This window comes from Adiantum capillus-veneris, chromosome 10 (assembly GCF_014529385.1).
Source record: "Adiantum capillus-veneris isolate H3 chromosome 10, ASM1452938v2, whole genome shotgun sequence".
Taxonomy (NCBI): domain Eukaryota; kingdom Viridiplantae; phylum Streptophyta; class Polypodiopsida; order Polypodiales; family Pteridaceae; genus Adiantum; species Adiantum capillus-veneris.
This window is the reverse complement of record NC_140940.1, coordinates 18,424,847-18,449,663: the sequence shown is the minus strand read 5'-3', so window position 1 is coordinate 18,449,663 and position 24,817 is coordinate 18,424,847. Positions and strand designations below refer to the sequence as shown.

The following is a 24,817-nucleotide window of genomic DNA, read 5'->3' as shown; positions in this document are numbered from 1 at the left end:
AAGCTAGGCTCCATTGAAACATGGAGAGAAGGCTGCTCCACCATTTGTCCAAGATAGGCTCCATTGAAACATGAAGAAAAGCAAGCTGCACCATGTCTCCAAGATGCTAAGCTCCATTGAAATACATTAAATCCATGATATTTCGTACATGGGGGGTTTACATTGAAGGTCCACCACTTGTCCAACATATTATCCTTAGTAGCATGAGTGGTTTGGTCTCAAGATTCACCACTTTTCCACTCTATGTTGTTATATTAAGAAGATCTAGGTTTTAGGGTTGACCACTTGTCCAACCTATAAGGCTAGATCTTAAATGGTATTATTTCTCACCACTTGGAATGACCATGATATGTTTTACATGGTGGTTTGGTTCCAAGGTCCACCACTTGTCCAAGCTAACTCTATGGAAACATAGAGAGAAGCAAACGTCCACCCCTTGTCCAAGCTACGCTCCATTGAAACATGGAGAGAAGGATGATCCCCCATTGGTCGAAGATAGGCTTCATTGAAACATGAAAAGAAGCAAGCTGCACCATGCCTCCAAGATGCTAGGATCCATTGAGATACCTTAAACCCATGATATCTTTTACATGTGGGGTTTAAAGTCAAGGTCAACCACTTGTCCAAACTATTATCCCTAGTAGCATGAGTGGTCCGGTCTCAAGATTCACCACTTTTTCACTCTATGTCATTATATTAAGAAGATCTTGGTGTTAAGGTCGACCACTTGTCCAACCTATAAGCGTATATTTTAAAGGGTATTCTTTCTCACCACTTAAAATGTCCATGATATGTTTTACATGGGGGTTTGGTTCCAAGGTCCACCACTTATCCAAGCTAACTCTATTGTTCTCATAGAGAGAATCAAAGGTCGACCACTTGTCCAAGCTAGGCACCATTGAAACATGGAGAAAAGGATGCTCCACCATTTTTCGTAGCTAACTCTATTTAAACATGGGGGATTTACATTCAAGGTCCACCACTTTTTGAACCTATTAATGCTAGTAGCATGAGTGGTTTGGTCTCAAAATTCACCACATTTTCATTCTATGTCATTATATTAATAATATGTAGGTGTTAAGGTCTACCACTTGTCCAACCAATAAGGCTATATCTTAAGGGTTATTCTTTTTCACCACTTGGAGTGACCATGATAGGTTTTACATGGGGGTTTGGTTCCAAGGTCCACGACTTGTCCAAGCTAACTCTATTGAAACATAGAGAGAAGCAAAGGTCCACCACTTGTCCAAGCTAGGCTCCATTGAAACATGGAGAGAAGGATGCTCAACCATTTGTCCAAGATACGCTCCATTGAAACATGAAGAGAAGCAAGCTACACCATGTCTCCAAGATGCTAGGCTCCGTTGAAATACCTTAATCCCATGATATTTCGTACATGGGGGGTTTACATTCAAGGTCCACCACTTTTCCAACCTATTATCTCTAGTCGCATGAGTGTTTTGGTCTCAAGATTCACCACTTTTCCACTCTATGTCTTTATATTAAGAATATCGGGGTGTTAATGTCCATCACTTGTCCAACCTATAAGGCTATATCTTAAACATTATTCTTTCTGACCAGTTGGAGTTACCATGATAGGTTTTACATGGGGGTTTGGTTCCAAGGTTCACCACTTTTCCAAGCTAACTCTATTCAAACATAGAGAGAAGCAAAGGTGCACCCCTTGTTCAAGCTAGGATCCATTGAAACATGGAGAGAAAGATGCTCCACCATTTGTCCAAGATAGACTCCATTGAAACATGATAAGAATCAAGATGCACCATGTCTCCAAGATGCTAGCCTCCATCGAAATACGTTAAACCCACGTTATTTTGTACATGGGGAGTTTATAGTCAAGGTCCACCACTTGTCCAACCTATTATCGCTAGTAGCATGAGTGGTTTTCTCTCAAGATTCACCAGTTTTTCACTCTATGTCACTATATTAAGAATATCTGGGTGTTAAGGTCCACCACTTGTCCAACCTATAAGACTATATCTTAAAGGTTATTCTTTCTAACCACTTGGAGTGACCATGATAGGTTTTACATGGGGGTTTGGTTCCAAAGTCCACCACTTGTCCAAGCTAACTTATTGAAACATAGAGATAAGAAAAGGTCCACCACTTATCCAAGCTAGGGTCCATTGAAACATGGAGAAGGATGCTCCACCATTTGTCCAAGATACGCTTCATTGAAACATGAAGACAAGCAAGGTGCACCATGTCTCCAAGATGGTAGCCTCCATCCGAATACCCTAAACCCACGTTATTTTGTACATGGGGAGTTTAGAGTCAAGTTCCACCACTTGTCCAACCTATTATCACTAGTAGCATGAGTGGTTTGCTCTCAAGATTCACCACTTTTCCACTCTATGTCACTATATTAAGAATATATGGGTGCTAAGGTCCACCACTTGTCTAACCTATAAGACTATATCTGAAAGGTTATTCTTTCTGACCACTTGGAGTGACCATGATAGGTTTTACATGGGGGTTTGGTTCCAAGGTCAACCACGTGTCCAAGCTAGCTCTATTGAAACATAGAGAGAAGCAAAGGTCCACCACTTGTCCAAGCTAGGCTCCATTGAAACATGTAGAGAAGGATGCTCCACCATTTGTCGAAGCTAACTCTATTGAAACATTGTGGGTTTACATTCAAGGTCCACCACTTGTCCAAACTATTAACGCAAGTAGCATGAGTGGTTTGGTCTCAAGATTCACCGATTTTTCACTCTATCTCATTATATTAGGAATATCTGGGTGTTAAGGTCCACACTTGTCCAACCTATAAGGTTATATCTTAAGGGTTATTCTTTCTCACCACTTGGAGTGACTATGATAGGTTTGACATGGGGGTTTGGTTCCAAGGTCCACCCCTTATCCAAGCTAACTCTATTGAAACATAGAGAGAAGCAAAGGTCCACCACTTGTCCAAGCTAGGGTCCATTGAAACATGGAGAGAAGGATGCTCCACCATTTGTTCAAGATAGACTCCATTGAAACATAAAGAGAAGCAAGCTGCACCATGTCTCCAAGATGCTAGCCTCCATCAAAATACCTTATACCCACATTATTTTGTACATGGGGATCTTACAGTCAAGGTCCACCATTTGTCCAACCTATTATCGCTAGTAGCATGAGTGGTTTGCTCTCAAGATTCACCACTTTTTCACTGCATGTCACTATATTAAGAATATATGGGTGTTAAGGTCCACCACTTGTCCAACCTATCAGACTATATCTTAAAGGTTATTCTTTCTAACCACTTGGAGTGACCATGATAGGTTTTACATGGGGGTTTGGTTCCAAGGTCCACCACTTGTGCATGATAACTCTATTGAAAGATAGAGAGAAGCAATGGTCCACCACTTGTCCAAGCTAGGCTCCATTGAAACAAGTAGAGAAGGATGCTCCACCATTTGTCGAAGCTAACTCTATTGAAACATGGGGGGTTTACATTCAAGGTCCACCACTTGTCCAACCTATTAACGCTAGTAGCATGAGTGATTTGGTCTCAAGATTCACCACTTTTTTACTCTATCTCATTATATTACCAATATCTGGGTGTTAAGGTCCACCACTTGTCCACCCTATAAGGCTATATCCTAAGGGTTATTCTTTCTCACCACTTGGAGTGACCATGATAGGTTTTACATGGCGGTTTGGTTCCAAGGTCCACCACTTGTCCAAGCTAGCTCTATTGAAATATAGAGAGAAACAAAGGTCCACCACTTGTCCAAGCTAGGGTCCATTGAAAAATGGAGAGAAGGATGCTCCACCATTTTTCCAAGATAGACTCCATTGAAACATGAAGACAAACAAGCTGCACCATGTCTCCAAGATGCTAGCCTCCATCGAAATACCTTAAACCCACGTTATTTTGTACATGGGGAGATTACAGTCAAGGTCCACCATTTGTCCAACCTATTATCGCTAGTAGCATGTGTGGTTTGCTCTCAAGATTTGCCACTTTTCCACTCTATGTCATTATATTAAGAATATCTGGGTGTTAAGGTCCACCACTTGTCCAACTTATAAGACTATATCTTAAAGGTTATTCTTTTTAACCACTTGGAGTGACCATGATAGGTTTTACATGGGGGTTTGGTTCCAAGGTCCACCCCTTGTCCATGCTAACTCTATTGAAAGATAGAGAGAAGCAATGGTCCACCACTTGTCCAAGCTAGGCTCCATTGAAACATGTAGAGAAGGATGCTCCACCATTTGTCGAAGCTAACTCTATTGAAACATTGTGGGTTTACATTCAAGGTCCACCACTTGTCCAAACTATTAACGCTAGTAGCATGAGTGGTTTGGTCTCAAGATTCACCACTTTTTTACTCATCTCATTATATTAAGAATATCTGGGTGTAAAGGTCCACCACTTGTCCACCCTATAAGGCTATATCGTAAGGGTTATTCTTTCTCACCACTTGGAGTGACCATGATAGGTTTTACATGGGGATTTGGTTCCAAGGTCCTCCACTTGTCCAAGCTAACTCTATTGAAATATAGAGAGAAGTGAAGGTCCACCACTTTTCCAAGCTAGGGTCCATTGAAAAATGGAGAGAAGGATGCTCCACCATTTGTGCAAGATAGACTCCATTGAAACATGAAGAGAAGAAAGCTGCACCATGTCTCCAAGATGCTAGCCTCCATCGAAATACCTTAAACCCACGTTATTTTATACATGCAGAGTTTACAGTCAAGGTCCACCACTTGTTCAACCTATTATCGCTAGTATCATGAGTGTTTTGCTCTCAACATTCACCACTTTTCCACTCTATGTCATTATATTAAGAATATCTGAGTGTTAAGGTTCACTACTTGTCCAACCTATAAGACTATATCTTAAAGGTTATTCTTTCTAACCACTTGGAGTGACCATGATAGGTTTTACATGGGGTTTGGTTCCAAGGTCCACCACTTGTCCAAGCTAACTCTATTGAGAGATAGAGAGAAGCAAAGGTCCACCACTTGTCCAAGCTAGGCTCCATTGAAACATGGAGAGAAGGATGCTCCACCGTTTGTCCAAGATAGGCTCCATTGAAACATGGAGAGAAGGATGCTCCACCATTTGTCCAAGATAGGCTCCATTGAAACATGACGACAACCAAGCTGCACCATGTCTCCAAGATGCTAGGCTCCATTGAGATACCTTAAACGCATGATATTTCGTACATGGGGGGTTTACATTCAAGGTCCACCACTTGTCCAACCTATTATCCTTAGTAGCATGAGTGGTTTGGTCTCAAGATTCACCACTTTTTCACTCTATGTCGTTATATTAAGAAGGTTGGGTGTTAAGGTCCACCACTTGTCCAACCTATTAGGCTATATCGTAAGTGATATTTTTTCTCACCACTTGGAATGTGCATGATATGTTTTACATTGGGTTTTGTTCCAAGGTCCACCACTTGTCCAAGCTAGATCTATTACATATATATTATACATACAATATTCAACTAGATTGCCTACCTATCATGTCCAGTAGCATGGATGCTCTGGCTTTAAGGTCCACCACTTGTCCGACCTATACTCTCTTATGTAAGGGAGATCTCACTATAAATTCAAAACCTTCCCGTCTAAATTTAAAATTCAAAATCTTATCGCCTAAATTTAAAATATCCCTCCCAAATTTTAAATATCCCGCCAAAATTTTAAAATATCCCGCCCAAATTTTAAAATTCAAATTTTTTTATAAAATTTTAATTTTACCACTTAAACTTAAAATATTTCACGCCAAAATGATTTTAAATTCAAGTTTACCACAAAAAGATATCATTCTCCCAGCTAAATTCAAATATGCAAACCTCAAATCATTATATTGTACATAAATTCAAACAAATTTAAATTAACAAGCCTAAACTGATATTAGTTTGCATAGATATGAATTTATGTCACCATGTTAGAGAGAGTGGTTAGAGAATTTGAACAAGGTCCACCACTTGTCCAACCTAGATACCAAGAAGGATTGAGTGTACAAGGTATTGTTTGGAGGTGCTTATAGTCCACTAGTCTCAAGGTCCACCACTTGTGGTAAGGGTCACCAAAAAGTGTATATATTCATCCAAAGAAATACACGTATTTTTGGTCTACATGTCCTAGTTTCAACCATTTATGTCCATTAGGTGTATCACTAAACAACACTACTTTTGTTGAGAAACAAAAGTTACGATTATATCTACAAATGGATTAGAGGAAAATCAGCTCAGTATACATCCAGAACTCGCTACAAGAATGCACTTTAATAGATCACGCAAGTAAGTCTTCCTTTCAAGTTTACTAGTATTACAATGTGTTAGTTATTTGTGATATTTATGTATATATATATATACTATGTGTGCATATGGTAATTAAGTGTAATTGTGTATCTGCATTATGTATGAGTATTACAATGAAATAACACAAATATACATACATACACATAGATAACATAGACGCACACATACATGAGCATGTATTTTCAAGAGAGAGATAGCAAGATATAGAGATAGATAGATAGATAGAGATAGAGAGAGAGAGAGAGAGAAATACCTGTTTTCTAGAGAGAGGAGAGAGAAAGATAACAGATTTCACTGTGTTTATGTATGTGGAAGAGAGGAAGACGATGTATGGAAATATGTGCACGTATTTTCAAGAGAGAGACAACAAGATAACAGATTTCACTGTGGTTATGTATGTGGAAGAGAGGAAGACGATGTGTGGGAATATGTGCATGTATTTTCAAGAGAGAGACAATAAGATAACAGATTTCACTATGGTTATGTATGTGGAAGAGAGGAAGACGATGTGTGGGAATATGTGTATGTGTGCAGGAATACTTTTAAACTATGTATCTATGTCTTTTGACGAGAGAGTGTGTGTGCAAGAAAGAGTTATAGAAAACCATCTTCTCTATATGGAGAAAGATAGATAGATACATAGATAGATAGATAGTTCTATTATCGTCCTGGGAGGTCAAATATGACCTATGGGACCAAATGAACATGTCACGTGGTGTGAGTGGAGTTCATAAGTGACTCTCGATGCTCAAAAATGGCTGAAATGAGCGTCGCAATAGAGAGTCCACATCGTGGTTGGGAGAGGAAGGTATGTAGGGAGAGCTCATGGCTGAATATATGGGGAAAAGAGGACCTAATGTGGTCAAAAGCTGAGCACTCAAGTAGTGTGTGGTACTCACTCTCTCGCACTTGACGAGGGCATAAGGTGCAAAGTCGATGACACTCCTCGCCAGTGCCCCAACGTCCTGTCTCGCAGCGTAGAGAATGGGAGCTAAGACCAATGGAGGCAATGGTGCGGATCGCACTCAACGGGATGGGCTCAAGGATGTAGGAATGGGTTCGGTTACCTCGTTCTGAGAAGAAGAGAGATTTTTAGTTTGGGGCAATGTGTGTGGTGTAATGGCTGAAGCGAGAACCTCCGGATTTCTCCCAAGCCATGATACATTGGCGTTGTAAGAATTCCTCATTAACTTGGGAGTCGATCGACTCATCCTTGACCAAGTGACATGCATCCCATCTTCCAAACCATTTCTTGATATCAAGCATCCACCCCGAACTTAGTATTTTGCTCTTGCATGTCTTTTGAACCTTTTGACTTGCTTCATATGCGATTCTAGGAAGTCGATGCAAAGGGCTACGTTGTGTCTTACGCATGTACTCCACAACCCTTTCCATGCCCAAGACCTCAATGGGAAGCGATCCGGACTCAAGAAGTAAGAGCATGTAGGGTGTTTGTGTCTTGACTTGGAGAAAGTTGGTGAGAAAACGCTTTTGGACATTCTCAAACTCTTTCCAAGTAGACTTCCCGATGCTTCCACCCCACACCTCCACTCCATAAAGAAGCACCGGTGTCACCAATGTGTCAAAGAGGTACTTTTTGAGAGCCCAACACTTGATCTCTCCTGCATTGCACATGTTCTCAAATGCATAATAAGCCCTCTTTCCGGCTTCCAAGCGACGCATTGCACAATCCTTCCATTTATGATTGGATGGAACCTCAAGGCCAAGGTACTTGAAGTGATCTACCGCTTCAAGTTTCTCATTGTTGTATACAATGCATGGATTTTCGTCATTGAGGGTCTTTACAAGCATAACCTTGGTTTTGGATCCATTCACGATCAGCCCGCTATGTAGGCAAAAGCGTTCCAAGACACTCATAAGCTTTTGTGCATCTTCTAAGGTATGTGCCAAGAGCACTACATCATCGGCATAAAGCAAAAGCATGATCACCGCATTTCCAATCTTAACCTCTTCTATGCCTTCTTGCTGCATAAAATCAAGAACCATGTATTCCAATTCATCAATGAGTAGCCCAAAGAGGGTTGGGGAAAGTGGGCATCCTTGTTTGACACCAATAGTGCTTGCAAAAATTCTGAAATTCCATCTCCCATACGTAATCGACATATCACTTTTTGGTAGATGCGAAAGACTGCATGCATAAATTCTCTCGGCACTTGAAGGCTTTGCATACGTCTCCAAAGATTTCCTTGCGGTACCATGTCAAAAGCTTTCTTGAAATCCACAAAGCAACAATACAAGTTTTTTCCTTTCAATCGAGACGCTTCCATAAGAACTCGAAGAGTGACAAGGTGATCAATAGTGCTATGATGCTTTCGAAAACCTGCTTGGCCAAGCGCACGTTTGCCATTCTTTTCAGCCCATTCACTTATCTTCATCTCCATGATACATCCAAATAACTTTGCCATCAAAGAACCAACCATTATAGTGCGATAGTTGTTCACATTGTTTACATCTCCTCCTTTGTGCAAAGGTTTGATCCAATTTGCACTCCAATCATGAGGCATGCCATACTGAAGTGCAAGGTTAAACATATCGCATATCCAATATCGTGTTTTCTTGCTTGTCCATTTAATCATTTCAGCCTTGACACCTTGAAGGTCACCTGCCTTGCGAGTAGCAAGTTTCTCAAGCGCGCGGCATACATCTTCAATGGTAAAGAAGGGAGACATAAATGGAAGGGAGCTACAACCCTCCATCTTATCAACATTGGGTTTCTCATAGAGGTTCTTACAATGCATATACATATCCTCAAGAGTCAAGTCACCAAAGCTCTCAACGCGCTTGCCTTTTAGATTTTGCCAAAACTTGCCACATGCATGTGCTTTCTCTTGTGCTAAAAGAAGTTGTTTTTCGACTTCCCACCTTCTCCTCTTCTTTTGAACAAGTGCTTTGTATGTGTGTGAACATTCCAAGTAAACTTCCTTGTCTTTGATTGCATCCAATCTTAGCAAGTGTTTTCGGGCTTGACTACATTGCATGTCAAACCATTTCTTTTTGGTGCTACCCTTCTTAGACCTTTTGCAAGACATGTGTTTCACCGAAAAGCATTCCTTCGCACAAGAGAAAATTACTTCTTTGAAAACTTTCCACTTGCATTCTAATGTTGGGCTCCCTTGATGCTCTATCATGCTTAACATTTGGTCCACCATATCAGCATATATAAGTGCTCGTTTGAAGTCTAGACGTAGGTACAAATGATTCACATCATGATTGGAGGCTACATGCTCGGGCCGTTTACCACACTTGAGGTCAATACATAACATCCTATGATCCGATTCCGGATTCCATTCACCAAGTGTAAAGCTTTGTATGCATTCTAGAGTGGCTTCTGAGAACAACATATAGTCAATCACGCTAGCACCATTGTGCTTTCTACATGTAAAGTCATTGGTGCCTTGCCATAGAGATACACCATTTGCAATGAGCATTCCGGTACTATTGCACATATGTAGAAGTGACTTTCCATAGTGATCCACTTCTTTTGCATCATTAGAACTTCGATTATACATGTATGAGTCATCCACTCTTCTTGATACATGCGGCATGTCGACTTGTTGTGTGTCGTGTTGTAACATATTTGTGCGAGCATACATGTCTCCAAAAACAATGACTTCACCTTGATCCTTGTAATGAGCAATGTCTTCCTCTAGTTCAACAAAGGGCTGATCTCTATCCATATTCAAGGGAGCATAAAAGTTGGAGTCATAGTGAGGAATGTAGCAGCCGGCCACAAACATGACTTGACCATTTGGTGGGCTGATTTTCAGCCATAAGTAGCATTTATACTTATCTTCTTTGACAATGGAAACATCTTTCAAACCCTTTTTGGTCATACATGCTACGCCTCCTTGGCCTCTTCGATGCTTTGCATTTTTGGCCCACATCAAAGAATGTACATCGTATTTGTCAAATCCAAGAATTCGTTGCGCATCATGCTCCCATGTTTCGACAAGAAGTATCACATCGGAGTCATTGGTAAGCTCATCAATGCCAATTCCCGCATTCCATGGATACCCGTTATAATTCCAAAAGCTTATTCGCAAGTGTGAGTTGGTCTCATAGATCATGTGTCCCTATTTGTTGGGTGGACTTGCATCCTCCTCAAGTGAATACCTGTTTTTTCTCTATTCGTGAGGTGTGCAATGTCTCCTGAGAAGAAGCTATGCCCGATCCTGCCCTTCTGGAAAGCATTGCGTACGATGCTGTTTCTTTATCTTGTGCGCAAACTATCAATCCTGTGTGCTCCACCTGTGCATTGTGTACGATGCCGGATTTACTCCTCTACGCGTGCGTATACTCCAACTGTGTGCGATCCGTGTGCGCTTTCTGTGTGTTTGCTGCTCGCCTGCTTTCTCTGTGTGCGTTGCTCGTGCGCTCTTTGTGTGCCTAATCTTGATAGGGTTTATTAGAATGCCACGTATGCTACAAGTCCATGTTTTATCATAGGATTAAAAAAAACAAAAGCAGTATAAAACATTAACCAATTCACACGACCAAAATTAAAGAAATCATGGTTGAAAATATGCAAAACATGCGTAACTCTATACTAGGAATCCACTTTTTAAAAAAAAAAATATGGGCGCTGCTCCTCAACCCCTCCCCTTGACCCTGCTGCCCCTTGACCCTGCCCGGAACAATATCCCAAAATCAGTCTCCCATGCCCCGCCATCGAGAGCGCTATATTCCACATCCCCATCAAGAGCACTACCACCAAACCTCACGTGGAAGCGCTGCCCCGTCAAATGCACCCCATTGTGGCATTGCCCTAAGACCCCGCATATGGAGTGCTAAATGGGAACATTCTTCATTAGTGAAAGTTTGAACATAAATTATATTTAGCATATACTTAAATATAATACAAATATTAATATATTAACTATACTACTAATTTACTATAGCAGTTCTAGATTATGTCCCATACTATATTTAAGGTGCCAAAGTTTAGGCCACATGGTCAATCCTAAGTTTCCAATGTTCTTATTATGTCATAAGAGACAACACTTCTTTTTTGTCACCTTTTGCCTCATGGAAAACCTAGGCTTATTTTCACATACTCAGTCACTTCAAGCCATAATAAATTTTCATTACTCTTTGGCAACTCTTTTGTTCAAGTCTTTGAAAAAACGTTGTTTAAGGCCACCCTAAACCATTTTCATTGAGGGGTGTCTAAAACTAGCTTTTTGGCAATTCGAGAAGAAAATGGTCAAAGTTTTATACTTAGTTTTAACCACTTGACCAATTCAAATATTGGAAAGTAAGGTCTTGTAATACTTTTCTTTGGACATCACACATTAAAACTAGGTCCCTCACTCGTCCAAGCTATGCTCTAATACAATAAAGGGCTTTTGGTTTCAAGATGCACCACTTTCCCAACCTTGATTCCATTAAAGAAGCTATCTCTACTTAGACATTTAATAGAAAGGTCCTGTAGTAGTTCACATTGAAAATTTTCCATGACAGCGAGGTCCACCACTTATCTAAGCTATGCTCTAATAGAGTAAGGGGGTTCTGGTTTCAAGATCCACCACTTGTCAAAACCTTATTTGGGAAGCAAAGTCCTATAATAGTTTGCTTTGGACATTCACCATTACAACTAAGTCCACCACTTCTCCAAGCTATGTTCTAATACACTAAGGAGGTTTTGGTTTCAAGGAGAACCACTTGTATGACTTTGTTTTTGGAAGTAAGGTCTTTACATAGTTCACCTTGGAACTTGGACATTGGATACTACAACTAAGCCCACCACTTGTCCAAGCTATCCTCTATATATAGCCAAAGGGTTTGGGTTTCAAGATTCACCACTTTTCCAGCCTTTCTTCCATTAAAGAAAGGAGGGGCATTATAACTAGTTCCACCACTTGTCCAAGCTATGCTCTGATATAGAAAGGGGATTTTCTCTTCAAGGTTCACCACATGTTCAACCTTGCAAGACTCAAGGGATACTTGGACATTGGAAAGCATAGTCCTATAGTAGTTGATAGGTGGCAGTGGGTATTACAACTAGGTCCAGCCTATGCTCTCATATAGCAAAGAGGCTTTGGTTTCAAGGTCCACCACTTGTCCAACCTTGCTTCCATTAAAGAAATGAGGGGATACGTAAACATTGGCAAGCAAGGTAGCAAGGTCCTAAGGTATTTCACCTTGGATATTGGGTATTATAACTAGGTCCACCACTTGTCCAAACTATGCTCTGATATAGAAAGGGGATTTTGGTTTCAAGGTCCACCACGTGTTCAACCTTGAAAGACTCAAGGGATACTTGGACATTGTAAAGCATAGTCCTACGGTAGTTGATAGGTGGCAGTGGGTATTACAACTAGGTCCAACCTATGCTCTAATAAATCAAAGAGGCTTTGGTTTCAAGGTCCACCACTTGTCCAACCTTGCTTCCATTAAAGAAATGAGGGGCTACATAAACATTGGCAAGCAAGGTAGCAGAGGAATCTCAAATCTCGAGCGAGATTTTCCGAGCAATCCCTAAAACAAGCAAGAGTGGCCAAGGCACACTATACAAAACAAAAACCAAACAAGATTTTTTAGGTGACTTCAAAGCACAAAAAAAAAAGAACTAAAACAAGATTACACCTAATTTTAATGGTAAAACGACCACAAAATTTTGACAGACAAAACGCTTGAACAAGGGTTTGGTAGAATGTTTCCTTTGATGGGTTAGAACAATTGGAGCCCATACAATGGAATGTTGATATTCCTCTTCTTGGAACTAGTTGCCCTCGGATATTAGAAGCTCATTTCTACCACCATTGATCCTTGTTGGAAATAGTGGCACCATGATTCCAATGGATATAAATATCCTATTCCAGACTTACACTTAAAGAGTAAGGTTGTTTCCACTCGAATAAATCTCATGAATAAGAAGAGTCTGGGAGCTTGAGCTTCTCTTCACATTTTCTTCTTCTTCTCCTCCTCTCTCTTGCTCTACCTCAAGTTATTGTGGGTTGATGTACGATAACATAATATGCATTTTAAGTTACTCTAGAGAAAATAATGGAAACTTGAAAATATATTTATTATTGCAATGAGGCTATTCTTTTGAGAAAATCCACATCATGGTATATATTAAAGTTTGGATCACACCATCATAGGTAGCCTATTATCGGGGGGGGAGTGGGAGACGTTAGTGGTGTTGCCAAAGATGGTGGTGACAAACGTGTCAAGGGAGGTGGTAATGGTAGAGGACTATAAAGAGTGCTTTGATAGAAGAGTACGCAAGGTTGATAAAGCTATGAACAATTATTTTATGGCAACTTTGTCCACATGCTAGTTCTCTTTCGCCTACTCAAATCAATGGAAAGCTAGGATTTTTGTAATTCCACCTACAAATTTTGAGATTTATCTTCAAAATTCAAAGTAGAAGGTGAATAAACCTACAAACTTTATAGAAATTTAGTGTAAAAACATTCTCTTAAATTTTCCATGTTTATATGAGCACAACTCAAAGTTCCTAGTCTACTGAGTTGTCTGTCATGCCTCGTCCGAGATTACTTAGCCAACGTGTGATGCCCCTATGTTGAATACACTTCTTAGAGACATGGTGTATGATTTTCATTGTATTCCTTTGAAATTATTTTCCTAATGCGGCTTAGCCCTCCATTTTTGTTTATACTCTATCTACTGTTTGGGAATTGTACGTCCATCAATGCCTCATAGCAATTCAAATGGATGGTAGTCTAGCATTGCACATGCATCTGTCCTCTTGCAAGATGATGTGGCCCAAGCATCGATCCCTAGCACCCCATAAGGTAACCCCCTCCAAGGGGTAACTGGGAGGTTTGGTTGTGCTACAACAAACAACATTGTGCCACATTGAGACAACTGTCTTGGCTAGGAAAGGTACAACAAAGAACATTGTGCCACATTTCTTGGACAACTGTGTTGGCTAGGAAAGGTAAATCTCAGGGTCCCTAATCATTGAAAAATTTGGTTTTGAAGGAATAGGAAACTCACAATAGATGAGGCAAGAAAATATAAACAAAACCCTTTTTAAAAATCTCTTTGAAAGAGACGCAAACTCTTTCATGTACGGGCATGGACCAGTGCTCAAAAATACTTTGTTCTGAAAACTTGACAAATGTACCTATGAGACTAAATTTGAAGGTTTTTACACCAAATGATGCTAAATTTCTCTAAATTTTGTAGGTTTTCTCACTTTCAAATATAAAATTTAGAGGTAAATCTCAAAATTTGTAGATGTGATTACACTAAACCTAGGTTTTCTTTTTCAACCCCTCCCCCTCTCTTTCTCTGTCCTCGCTCTCTCTCAATCTCTTTAAAAAAAAGTCTCTGAAAGAGCTTGCGCTAGTGTGGATGGGTAGAGGCAGCAAAAGGAGACCTCCGGAGAGGCGCGCAACTGCTAAATCGCACTTCTCTCTCTCCTTGTCGGCTAGATCTTTAAGATCTCTTGGGATAGTTTCTTACGACATTAAAAATCTCTTCTTCTTTTTCTTTTTCCCTTTAAAAACAACATAAAAGACATAGTAACAGTCTCGGCAACAATAACCAATAGTCAAAGAAAGAGATGGGGAAAATTTGCAAAATGAAAACCCTTTTAGGCTTGCAATAGTCATGCTTTCAAGAGTAAAGCAAAAAGTGTATCTCATTACACAAGCTCAAAGGTCCAAGGTTTCTATTTAAGTACTATCGAGTCACAGCTCTTAGCTAAATCTTGCTATGCCGCTCACTTCTTGGACTTCTTGATGGCCTTAGGGGCAGCTGTCAATACTCAATCCCTGTGCCAAGCGCTCTTCCCTCCTGGTATTTTTTCACTCCCTGATTGATTTTTCCTTAACTCTACGGAGTCAAACTGATTAGACAATGTCTTGTCATGAGCCTTCTCAGCTTTAAACTTGTGAATACTCTCCATGAGCACGTGCTTATTTTTGAACACGTTACCCTTGAACTTCATATACAGACCATGGTACATATGCTTGTCAATCTTCTTAGCCTCCCAGTACTTTCTCAGCACCCAGTGAAGCACTCGCATCCGCCTCAACCAAAGAACTTTAGAAGGTAGCATGGCCTCCCTAGTACCCCGCCTCTTACCATATCCTAAATGATGGCCTTTCATTTTAGCCTCCAAAGCACGCTTTGCTGGTCGGTTTCCAAATCACAAAGCCATCCTTGACCAACTTTTTGATATTTTGCCCTAAATTGGCCATATGAGAGATTTTGTTGACCTCATTGGGATCGAGCCAAACATTGATACCCACCTCCGCATGACAAAACCACCAAGAAACACTCTTAGCAACTCCATGTGAGCATCCGACCAACCTGGGTCTCTTTTCTCCTTGCACCTTGCATGGAGTAGGCCTCCAAGCAGAGTGGTGCCTCACAGCTCTTGCTTATGTCACCAAAAAGCTAAGTGCAATTTGATAACAAGGCCGATAGTGAAGGTCTAAAATGGCCTCCCAATACACGTGGGACTCAAGGCTAATAAATAGAAAAGCTACACAAAATAAATATAAAAGGCACATCTTATATATCTATATTAAAATGAGAGGGTATGTTGCCATGTGGCAGCAAATCCCTGCAAGGGCTGCAACCAACTCCCGACAGCCATAGAGGTGGAATCGAGTGAGCAACCGACGTGGAATCCAGTGAGCAGTGCTTGGGTAGCAATCACGTCAGACCACGGGCAAGAAGACCACTACCTCAACACTCATGAATGGCTTGCCACGTGGGCATTGGCGTGCAATAGTAAAAAGCTTTCTTGAGGTAATATTTCGTAAATTGCGGGCACGTACATGGTAGTCAGGAGCGAACCCCCGCGGATAAAGAGCTCACCCCGCGGATAAAGAGCTCAGATGCTTCAAATTCCTCCAACTCCCTTTCCTCCGTTCAGGATCTCTTCAATCGATTGATGCTCCAACCCATGGCTCGCAAACGCTTAAGCCTCTCAAGTTATAAGGAATGCAGCTAACACACCTTTCTCCATGGTGCCCTTTTCTTAGACGCGGCCATTGAATCCTTCCACGACGCCCAAGACGTCCAACAACACTACAAAAAGTGGTTCAATAATTAGATTGCCAGCATGGCCACTATCTGAGCCGCTCAGCTTAGTGCCATGGAAACTATTGGCAGTTCGACGGCAAGTGCATCAAGTTATCCATGGCCGCTTGCCAAGTCTACTGATTGCTAAGCGGGCCCTGAGCCTGTGCGCGCACTAAAAAGTGTGTGTGTGAGAGAGATCAAGCCTGCAGTTCCACCTACGCCCTCCGCAGCTCCCTTTCTCTAACAATGTTGCGGGCTATACTGGCAGTGCTGCTCAGCCAGGCCGACAGCAAGCAACCAGGAGAAAGAAGTGATCAAGCCTGCAGTTTTACCTACGCCGTTAGCCAGCTCCCTTTCTCTAACAACATCGTGGGCTATCCTGATGATGCTGCTCATCACCTTCCTCCAGTGCCCACTCTCACGAAACCCTAATGTGACGAAGGGTACGGTCTTCTTCTTCTTCTTCTCCTCCCTCTCATGAAACAAGCTCACATACCATTTCCTTCTAGGCTTGCCTGTTGATCGCCTCCTCACTTCCGCATCCATAGCGATCTCCTCTCTACAAAACTCGCTCCATTCCAACGCCACCTGACCAGCATCCAGTTGGGGTGCTATTGGAGCCCACGACCAGTCTAGCGCTACTCCTCCATCGCCGCCACCAGACTTCATCTCTTTCAGCTCATACATTGCAATTATGGGCACTTATACGCCGTTATGCCAATATATCTCCACCACCCACCAGTATCTTTTGTATAGATCGAAAGGCACTACCTTGAAAGATGAGTGTCCTGCTAAAACTGCTGCAGGTGGTGCACCCATCCACGCCGTCACCCACTCATCTTCCCTTGCCTTGTAAACATGCTTAAGAAGAAAAACTCTCCCGTGGCAAGCAACTGAAGGATGACGTTATCATGCTCCAAGGTTGCAGCGCCAGCTTTCTTATGCCAAAAGCCCTGCACAAGCTTCCATTGCCTTGTTGAAGAGTTGTAGACTTGTAATAGCGATAGAGGACCTGGGATGAAGGCCTGCAGCTGCATTAAGAGGTCCCGGCGAGCGATGAAGTTGCCATTGTGGAAGTTCGAATCGCTCCATGCATGTTGATCAGTAGTAGGGCTCCAGCACCAGCCGGATGCGCAATCCTGGTCCTTTGAAAACATGTGCAGGGCCAATCTGCAAGGTAATCATGATGGCGATGCGACGTGGCTCTCTCCCTTAGTAAAACAGAAACTCTCTGAAAGAGCGTGCGCCGGCGCGCGCTCTTTCAAAGAGTTTCTTTTTCACTAAGAGAGAGAGAGAGAGAGAGAGAGAGAGAGAGAGAGAAGATGTCGTGCTGCAATGATAACTGTGGGTGTGGCGCAAACTGTCAATGCGGCAGCGGCTGCAAGGGGTGTAGCAGAACTGACAGCCTTGTGCTGTCGAAGGAGGCGCAGCTCTCGTTCTGAGTGCCACTGCCTTAGTCCGCCTCGGATATGAAAGGGCTCTAGTTTTGAAAGTCGAGAACATCTTTGGGTATCATGGCTCTCCTACTTCTTGTTTCTTTATCAACTAAGCTTAGGTAGCCTAGTGCAAGGGGTTGCCTTAATAACACCAAGAATAATGTATTTATCTTTAGTTAATAGCCAATCGCGTAGTTACCATCTATGGATCTCTTGTGCACGGTATGCTCACCTTTGTAACCATACTCACCTTTGTAATCTTGGAATTTGGTAATGATAATGATAATGTCTTAAGCCAAAAAAAAAAAGAAAGAGAGAGGTCCAGAGTGGTACTGAGAAATCACCATCATGCTATCAGGCTATTGGTGATGCAGATGGCAGAGGGCAAAGAAATAAACGTCAAAGTCGACATGAGGGTAGAAAAGCAGAGGGCAAAGAAATAAACGTCAAAGTGGACATGAGGGTAGAAAAGCTTATGATGGATATAATCCTCAAGTAATTAAGCCTACGGCTTCAGTGCAGCTTATAGCTCCTTGCACTTTTAGCAGAGTGTGTGAGGGATTACTGGCAAACAACTCAATGTAGAGGGAAAGGCATTGGGGAATATTGCCACTAGTGCAAGTCATGGTGGTCTGATGAGCCTTCGGTTACACTCCTCGTCCCAAATCTGTTGATAACCTATTTGAAAATTTGATGAGGCAAGCATTTCAGAACGATTTGCAGACAAACAGAACATCTCTCATGACCGATCCAATGCAAAGTACGATGTCTGCAAAGTACGCAGCAGAAGTCAAGTAGCTGTAAGTCATGCAGGTGCAATTAGGAAGCGAGAGCTAATTGGCCATCCAATATTGGAAGAAGCAGGAGGCATGAGTAGCAGCTTCCACTACTATGATATGATTCCTGTAGCCACCAATATCTCAACTGACTACAAGTAGTAGTACTAGCACCAACGTGCAACATTTTAAGAGCATAATAATACATTGCTTATTAGATATGATGCTAATCACTACACTGCAAAATTGCAAAAAAATCTCTTCTAAAAGATCTTCCCACAATCAACCGGCCACAAAGCGTATGATAAGGCCTATGATAGAATTGAACGGGAGTTCATAATTCAAAGTCTATATATGATATGGGTTTGGACAGATTCTTTTTCACATTCTTTTTGGGAATGCATCAGCTAGAATTTCAATTAATGGTACTCTTACATATGTTTTTCCATTGCATAAATCCATAAGACAGAGGTGCCCACTTTCTCCTTTTCTCTATGCTATCTCATCGGATGCCTTGGATTGGCTTGTTAAAGATGTTATGCGGTAGGGAAAACTCACTGTCATAGACGTACCTGGCTCTATGAAGCAATTGTGCCTCGGTAAAATTTTTCATCATTCCAAATCAATTGTGAGGAATGATGTACATGAAATGGAGAATTTTAAGGCTTGCCTCACTGTCTTGCAATTGGATCGATTATTAACCATGCTAAAACTCTCTTTTGATGGGGATGTCTGCTTTGTCGAAGCCAATTTTCACCAAAAGACTTAAACTGATGCGTGGGGGGGGGGGGGGGAATGCCCATGTTGCCTGCTGATTGGTGTTTTAGGTTGAGCAATTATCTGATGGTTTATAGTTTATCTTCTCTTTTATGTGCCATATACATACGACACGCTAGTTATCAGCATTGACGGAGTCATGCTATAAATATCCACTTTCTAGTAAGACAATTTAAATGATTGGAAGATCAAGACCAATTAAAATTGTGAGTGGAGATCTAAATACTGAAACAATTAATAGGAGTTTTGGTTATGACCTGAAAAGTAATGGTATTCGAAGGATCTTCTATCCTCTTGACTGTGAGAGAGAGAGAGAGAGAGAGAGAGAGAGAGAGAGAGATCTAAGCATCTTCTCTCACTTAGCATTGTTCTTTGTGATGGATATGACCTTATCTCGAGCTTAAAAGAGACTGAATTTGCTGCAAACAAATTAGTATGTTAAGTCAATGCAGCGACCTTCCCTCTTGTTGAAACTATCGTTCTAGATTTGAAGAAGGCTCTAGTACCACCTTTTAGGGTATGGCATGGCTTTGATCTTCATAGATTGGAGTCAAATTTTCCTCTTATAATTGGTGGCAACATTAATATTCCACATGACCAAAGATGTAAAGCATATTCCGATGATGATGTGCCCATTGTGTCGTGGATGTTATGTGCCTTCTTGACATCTATCATATTTTTTCAAACAATGATTCAAAATGGAAAGAAGTAGCATCTTCAATCTTTTTGAAAGAAGTTGTTCAATTGAAGCTTTGAAGTTGTCACATTGTATGGTAAAAAGATCCTCAATATTTTCTTTTGTATGGTAAAAAGATCCTCAACTAACTTTTTTTCAATTATGATGATGTCTTTCTAGAAAATTTTAGACATAGAACTCTATTAATTTTGATTGTTGTTTTTGTAAATTGATAAAAAAGGGTATATATTGGTTAATTAAAGAAAAATATGATTTTATTGTAACAAAAGAAGTCTTTCATAATTAATGGTGTTTGTCGGACATGTGTCATGTAAAAAGAAATCCCTTGTATGAAGATCACAACCTTGTAGTATGGACAGGGCAAGAAGACATGGAAGGGATGATTGGTGTATAAATGAACTAATGAGGTGCAATAAATTGCTATCAAATTGATGTGGTCAAGAGGAAGAAGGATGCACATGCTCTCAAGTATAAATGACAATCAAGAACCAAAGTACTAGACAAGGGAGCACTTACCTTAGAGAAAGAAACATAGGATGACTTAAGCATTAAGTAAAGGCCTAGAGCTCTTATTAGTCTATCAAGCTTACTTCATGCTCAAATATGTGAAGCCCAAGCGAGAAAAATCTCCAAGCCAAAGAAGAGTAGAAGTAGAGGAGATTATAGTTTGATAAATAGAGATTGAGCCAGAAGATAATATTTTCAAATATTGTGTTACTTTTTTAAAAAGTAAACTTTGATCTTTTGGAATTTAGGAGGTAGTCCATCCGGGTGAAAGCGTGGTTTGGTGGTACAAAAAAAAGGACCTATTTTACTTATACCAATGAAAAAGTGGGGACTGGTAAAATTTTTGTAGTTTAGGTCAAAACTTTTCGGAACTTGTGTTTTTAGATTCTTCTTTTGAAGATCTATCCATTGATATATAGTATGATAGGTAGTTTTCATGTGACATGTAAAATTGTAGCTCAAAGATTTGTCAAAGGTGTTGTCAAGGACACTCCTTTTTGTACCACCAAAGCATTCTTTTAGCCATCCATTGAAAACTCTTTTTGTTGCAGTGCATCAATATATAACAAACAATAAATATTTTGTTGATGATAAAATTTAGTATATAGCGTACAAACACTTGCTCGGGTTTGTCTTTGCTTGGAAAAAATCGCTCGGTGCGTGGTAAGACTCAGGTAGCAAGGTCCTAAGGTATTTCACCTTGGATATTGGGCATTATAACTATGTCCACCACTTGTCCAAGCTATGCTCTGATATGGAAAGGGGATTTTCGTTTCAAGGTCCACCACATGTTCAACCTTGCAAAACTCAAGGGATACTTGGACATTGGAAAGCATAGTCCTATAGTAGTTGATAGGTGGCAGTGGGTATTACAACTAGGTCCACCACTTGTCCAACCTATGCTCTATATAGCAAGGATGCTTTGGTTTCAAGATCCACCATAATTTCCAACCTTGCTTCCATTGATATAGCAAGGAGGATTTGGTCTCAAGGTTCACCACTTGTCCAACCTATTCAAACCTTTTTCATGTTGTAGCATGATTTTTGTTTGAAGAGTATTTTTCTATAACTATGGATTTAACAATGTAATCTTTTTCACTTACAGGATGGACTTCGAATCTGGGGAGAAAGTACATATGATACTTGACAATGAAATTGTTGGTATTGGTTGTGTGTGTAGAATAGATCCAGATTCCACTTGTGGTGGTACAAAGATAGGGCAAGGAAATGTCTCCATACTAGTGGAGGAATGCTTGAAGGATGTGGTCCTACCTTTTCCTACAATGGATACTTCATCTCTCCAAGTCTCATTATGGAGTGATGTTCGATGGTCAAATATTATTTTGCAATCTTTTGTATTAAATGGGAACTTAATTGATCCACAGGAAAGCTACAATGGTGATGAAGAACATGATCATTCTGATCCTCTAGTTACAGATGCAGTACCTCTGACAAGCCCAAATTTTGAAGCAGTGATTTGAGAGTCTTGGAGAAATCAGAGGGTCCTTTTAAAAGATGACACAATGATGCAAACCATGAATGAAGGGACCATCTTATATGTATTTCCACATGATTATGTCAACTTTTAGGAACTTGGTCATGATTGTGTGAGTGTGGGTATTGAAAGAGAAAATGCAAGCATTGATAATGTGGTTGAAGTGGGTAGCATCACTTTGCTAAAGTGGCCCATCAAGCAGACAAAAATGCTGAATGGGAGCCCATTACAACGCTTTGTTCCTGTTGATGGAATATATGAGGATGTATCCAACGATGATAATGCTGGAAAAACACTTGATGGGAGTAATTTTGTCCAGTTGTCAAGGAAGAGACGATACACTTTCATGAACAGGACTCAAAAATCAAAAGCAGCACCAGCTTCCACTTTTTACCTTTCAAGCAAATCAATTCAAAGGGTATCATGCATTGATTGTTGTGCAAAAAAATGTTGCCAGCTTGCAGATCATGATATGGTGACAAGGTTACGACAACAGTTTTGGGGAGAGTCTCAAAAATCACGCACTAATTATGTTTATCTTTCTATATGTTATCAGAAAGATGAGAAGTCACGATACCAATTCAGGCTAAATGGCTCTATTGTTTGTTGTAGAGCATGGTATGAGACACATGGAATACCAAAGACATCATTTTATCGATACAAGGAGAACTTTGAAAATGGTGTGCGCCAATATGTACATGGGAACACATGTACATTGAGAAGGGGACTTCAACATACTAGTTTAGCAAGAGCACTACTAAATAAGTTTGTGGAAAAAAACTTTGAGAAGATGCCACATAGAAGTAGAACACTGCTAGATGGCTCAAGAGAGACTCAATTGGTGATTCCATCAACATACAAACAAGTGGATATTTTATGTGAAACCAACACGACACTTGACCAAATGGGCTATGAGAAGAAGCTATCCCAATCTTATTTTGGTAGAATTTGGAACAAAGAGTACCCACATGTCACTTTAACAAAGACGAGCGAGTTCTCTAAGTGCAATATTTGTAGCTCAATCAAGGCAGAGAGAGCTCTAGATCTTCTCTTGAGGGAGAGAGAAGTTCACATGGCACAACAAAAGAGTTTCAGAATCCTATATTATGCATGGTGCACATATTCAGAAACTCAACCACAAAAATATGTATGCATAATCCATGATAAGATGGATCAAAAGAAGACTGCCATTCCTAGATTACGCATTCTTCCTAAGGGTGTGGATTCAAGATATAAGCTGCAGGTGGCATTGATTGGCATGATCACTCATGGACATGGAGAAGGTCATTACAGACTCTTGAATGGTTTGTGGTTGGCTCAATTGCTAATTGTTTACATAACCTAGAGAGGATAGATAAGCATCCTCTTGGTGATCTAGTAACAAATGGACTTCCAAGGAGCAATATTTCACTACTACATGCTTTGAAACCAAGGGATGCTTTGGACTACCGTAACTTGAGTGATGGAAAAGAGCCCTTTGTGTAGTCATCAGAAATTGCAGAAGAGGGATTGGGGTCAACATTTCGTAGGTTGCCAGAGAACTTGTTGCTACAGTTGGATACTTGTGGAGGGGAAAACAAAAATCGATACTTTTTTGCCTATTTGTCAATGCTTGTTGCAAGGGGTGTTTTCAAAACCATCCAGCTCGGATTTTTAATGGTTGGATGATACACATGAGGAAATAGACGCTATGTTTAGTAGGTTTTCAGAGAAGTTGAGAGTTACACAAACCTATACTTTGCCACATTTGATGGATACATTACGAAACAACTCATCTTAATCTCCAGCTCCATTTTTTCTCACAAAGATCCCCGATTTCAAGCAATATTGTGATGGACAAGACATACTTGTTGGGACATTCCAAACCGCTTCAGTTCAGGTTCTTTATGCAGGATGACACACCAATGATGCAATATAAGGCACATGTAGGTGTATCAAGTTGGAGTGGAAGTATTTGCCTTTGGAAAACAGACACAGAAAGCAAGCCAATGTTACCACATGGAGATCCACCTCTAGTACAAATGGCAGAGTATGTCAAGGCCCACGAAGAAGTCATTTTGGGGCTAAAGAACTAAATAAAAATTTGGAAATTTAGGGAATGGTTCAAGTATTCCACGATATTATAGACCCGTTATAGATTATTGGAGTAAGGTAATTGAAGAGATTTGAAAAGCAATCATATCAGAGGGAGTCTTGTATGAAATGTTTTGGCCAAAAACTCAAGAATATTCTCACCTACAAAGCACTACAATGAATTTGCAACAAGGAGCAGAAAGATTCCTAGGCCTTGAAGAGTTGAACGATCATTTTTGTGGGCCTCAACGAGATAGTCCAAGGGAAGAGTTTGACCCTATGTTTGATGTGCACCAAGGTGACTTTCTTATGCTTATTTCGAGTGACACAAAAATCTATCCAGTGTGGCTTGCAATGGCTTTATCTGACATTGATAATGAGCCTACATCACCAAACTACAGAAAACTCTTGATTCAATATTGGGCACCTTGTGCGAGAAAAAGTGGGATGACATATACTCAAGCTTACAGTAATTGTTGGAAGGGTTATTGGGCTGTCAACTATAAGGACCCACAAGTGGGAAAAATTGTAGATGCTATTGTTTGGTCCTGGAGACCCAACAAAGAAGGACCATTTTCTAGAATAAAGATTCCAGAAAGGCATGCTTTAAAAGCCAAATAAGGCCTCACTCGTGCACATCAACCACACTTGGATCAAAATTCATATATGGTATCAAATGTGGAGTAGAATTATGTGGAGCTTCTATTGTGACTATACTAGTCAATTTGTAAACAAAATCTTTT

At 40.6% G+C, this 24,817-nt stretch overlaps 1 pseudogene; it reads right to left on the bottom strand.

The window, feature by feature from the left end:
• Positions 1–14,975: 14,975 nt before the first annotated feature.
• Positions 14,976–17,000, bottom strand: LOC147448514 (large ribosomal subunit protein eL19y-like; annotated as a pseudogene).
• Between the last annotated feature and the right edge of the window lie 7,817 nt (positions 17,001–24,817).